This window comes from Labrus mixtus, chromosome 11 (assembly GCF_963584025.1).
Source record: "Labrus mixtus chromosome 11, fLabMix1.1, whole genome shotgun sequence".
Classification (NCBI taxonomy): domain Eukaryota; kingdom Metazoa; phylum Chordata; class Actinopteri; order Labriformes; family Labridae; genus Labrus; species Labrus mixtus.
In genome coordinates, this window is record NC_083622.1 from 2,599,356 (window position 1) to 2,603,264 (window position 3,909).

Consider the following 3,909-nt stretch of genomic DNA (forward strand, 5'->3'; position numbering starts at 1 on the left):
TCTGCTGGACAAACTACATGACGCTATTCTAACCTACATGGTTTTTTTTAAATTCATAAATATGGAGCAGCTGAAGTAACAATCTATCTGTAGGGAAAATGATTTTAAGCTTTGTTTTCTTTGTCTCTCCTTGATGAACACACACCTCTAACAGATTTCTTCTCACACACACACACACACACACACTCCTTCAGTCGTCTGTCGTCTGAACACTCGCAGTATTGGTCAGGAGCTTCCGCTACATTTTTTATGTTTGTTCGGATCAATAGTGCGTGAGTGTTAAAAACTCTGTTATTGTGACGACAGCAGAGATCACTAACACTGTACACACACACACACACACACACACACACACACACACACACACACACACACACACACACACATCTCTGCCTATGTGTGTGTGTGTGTTCATTGAGTATTTTGCCCCACTAAGGTTGTTCTGTCTGTGGACAGGCATGAATCCATGTTTTTTTTTTTTTTTTACTGTGAGATCAAACCTGCACTGATGCTGTGTTAATTAACTGAACACACACACACTGTTCAGCTGAGTAGCACGGTGTGTGTGAGTGTGTGTGAGTGTGTGTGTGTGTGTGTGTGTGTGTGTGTGTGTGTGTGTGTGTGTGTGTGTGTGTGTGTGTGTGTGTGTGTGTGTGTGTGTGTGTGCAGACAGATAATCAGACACACAGTTGGTCCATCCTACTCATAAAAAGGCCTTTTTACATGAACAACTCCACACTGTCTCATCAAGTGTTCACTTTCTGGGTTTTTGTTTGTTTTGTTTTTTGAGGGAGATTATAATGTTTCATAAATAAAATAATAAAAAAGACACTGTGTCTGTTTTTTTTTCTGGTCTCAGAATGAGTCATAATAATCTCTTCAGAACATGATATATATTTAATTATCCAGACTTTGTTATTCTCTTAATGAGCTCTTGGCTTGACCTGATATTTAACTAAAACCAAATGTGTTCAAAACGTCAACACAGCAGAATCATTTAATCGGCACTTCAAAGCCTCCTCGTGTTCAATTCTCTTCAGTCAGAAATAACGTCGGCTGTCGTCGACATTTTATGAAGGCTGCAGACTAAAATACAGTTGAACAGTAAGCTAATGTTAAAACACTGCCTTAGAAACCTGCCACACAAGGGGGCACTGGTGGCCTAGTGGTTGGTGTGCACGCGCCATGTACAGATGCTGTAGTCCTCCAAGCGGGCGGCCCAGGTTCAAATCTGACCTGTGGCTCCTTTCCCTACTCTCTCCTTGATTTCTGACTCTATCCACTGTCCTAGCTCTAAAATAAAGGCGTAAATGAGCCCATAAAGAAACCTTTAAAAGAAACCTGCCAAACATAGATGGCTCAATTTTTTAGTTGTTTTAACTCCTGTGGAATAAGAACCTCTTTGTCTAAACGTAAGGCAAAGTCCGCCTTTTGTCTTGGCTCAAAGTTGCACTAGAACACACCGCAAAGACTATTCCTTATAAGGTCAAATACAGAAAAAACATCAAATCCAGGGGCGGAGTCAGCCTGCTGAAATCTGATTGGCCACCCCAAAACACTGATCCTGATTCACTTATTTGATTTAAGTTGATGCTATTTTAAGTTCTGACTTGCAACACGCTGATGACCTGACCTCTGATGGTTTGTGTGAGGCGGCTCACTGAAGTCAAACTGAAAGAAAGACACGCTTTATCATCATAAACAAACATCCTGTGCTCAGCATAAAGTCACGACATTTCAAAGTAAAGGACGTTTTGAACCCCTGAATGCTTTATTTAAAATATGCATACATAACACTTGTCCTACAGAACGATACAGAACAGTACAATCACTTCTTTAATAACACATTTAAAATATAAAACGGTTTGTGGCAGAAAACTGCCTGCAAGCAAACAGAGTTCCTACTTTGGCTTCTTACAGCGAGAAGAAAAGAAGAGAAGAAGCCGGAAATACTCGAACTAAAGGAAATCACAGAAGCAGAAACTAGAAACACCACATCTGTGACATCAGTGTGTGTCTGTGTGTGTGTGTGACATCTATTGTTGTGGAGCACTAGCATGTGTGTCTGTGATGGCTACGATGTAGTTCAGGCAGATGAGCAGGGTTCCCACTGACAGTCCTGCAGAGATTTAGGAGAATTAACTCCAAAATAAAAACGGAAACAGAATCAGCGGAAGCAGGAAATGAGCAGTCTGAAATGTATGAGTCTAAAACTGTTTTGAGTTACATCCTCAGTGTAACATCTTGCATCATCAGTGTTACGTGTTAATTATCAATGTAACGTTACCCCTTCATCGTTACATGTTTAACCATCAGTGTTAGATGCTAATCAACATGTTACTCTGTCAGTGTGACTTGTTACCTCTTTGTTACATGTTACAACATCAGTGTTACTTGTGAAGTATTATTGTAGCATGTTACATCACCAATGTAACATGTAACAACATCAGTGTTACATGTTACAACATGAGTGTTACATGTTGCAACATGAGTGTTACATGTTACATCATTAGTGTAACATGTTACATCATTAGTGTTGCATGTTACATCGTCAGTGTTACATGTTAATTATCAATGTAACGTTACCCCTTCATTGTTACATGTTTAACGATCAGTGTAAGATGCTAATCAACATGTTAATCTGTCAGTGTGACATGTTACCTCTTTGTAACATGTTACATCATCAGTGTTACATGTAAATTATTAGTGTAACATGTTATATCACCAGTAACAACATCAGTGTTACATGTTACAACATGAGTGTAACATCTGGCATCATCAGTGTAACATGTTAATTATCAATGTAACGTTACCCCTTCAATGTTACATGTTACATCATCAGTGTAAGATGTTACATAATCAGTGTTACATGTTACATCATCAGTGTTACATGTTACAACATCAGTGTTACATATTACTACGTCAGTGTAACATGTTAATTATCAATGTAACGATTACCCCTTCAATGTTACATGTAACAACATCAGTGTTACATGTTACAACATCAGTGTCACATGTTACATCATTAGTGTTACATGTTATTTTGTCAGTCTTACATGTTACATCATTATCGTTGCACATAAAGTATTAGTTTAACATGTTACATCATCAGTGTCACATATTACTACATCAGTGTAACATGTTAATTATCAATGTAACAATTACCCCTTCAATGTTACATGTAACAACATCAGTGTTACATGTTACAACATCAGTGTTACATGTTACAACATTATTGTTGCACGTAAAGTATTAGTTTAACATGTTACATCATCAGTGTCACATGTTACATCATCAGTGTTACATGTTATTTTGTCAGTCTTACATGTTACATCATTATCGTTGCACGTAAAGTATTAGTGTAACATGTTACATCATCAGTGTTACATGTTACCTCTTTGTTACTCGTCTCATCATCAGTGTTAGAGGTTAATCGTAATTGTACCGGGAGGTGTTACATGTTACATCATCAGTGTTACATGTTACACAAATAATTTATATGTTACACTTATAATTACCTCTACAATGTAACATGTTACATCATTAGTGTTACATTTTGTCAGTCTTACATGTTATATCATTATCGTTGCATGTAAAGTATTAGTGTAACCTGTTACATCATCAGTGTAACCTGTTAAATCGTCAGTGTTACATGTTAACCATTAGTATAACATGATACTTTGTAAATATTTCATGTTACGTTACATGTTAATTAATAGGGTGTCGTGTCACATCGTCAGTGTGATGTGACATTATCAGTGCAGTCAGACGTTTTGGTACAAAGCTGTGAGTTGTAAAAGGCAGGACGTGGGAACCCTGACACACACACACACGTTGTCCTGTCTGCCAGGTGTACATCATATACGCCATGACATAGTGAAATACAGCACATATACACAGAACAGCATG

At 37.8% G+C, this 3,909-nt stretch overlaps 2 long non-coding RNA genes across 3 annotated transcripts; one reads left to right on the forward strand and one right to left on the reverse strand.

Moving 5' to 3' along the window:
- The first annotated feature begins 468 nt into the window (after positions 1-468).
- LOC132983306 (uncharacterized) lies at positions 469-829 on the forward strand. 2 transcript variants are annotated; one of them, XR_009674828.1, is made up of 2 exons: positions 469-609; positions 670-829. It is a non-coding gene; the product is annotated as an uncharacterized LOC132983306 (long non-coding RNA). The 2 variants fall into 2 exon arrangements; XR_009674829.1 differs by having other exon boundaries at positions 475-617.
- Positions 830-1,748: 919 nt separating this feature from the next.
- LOC132983307 (uncharacterized) lies at positions 1,749-3,313 on the reverse strand. Its single transcript, XR_009674830.1, has 3 exons — positions 2,768-3,313; positions 2,436-2,661; positions 1,749-2,362 (listed from the first exon to the last, which is right to left on the reverse strand). It is a non-coding gene; the product is annotated as an uncharacterized LOC132983307 (long non-coding RNA).
- Positions 3,314-3,909: the final 596 nt, after the last annotated feature.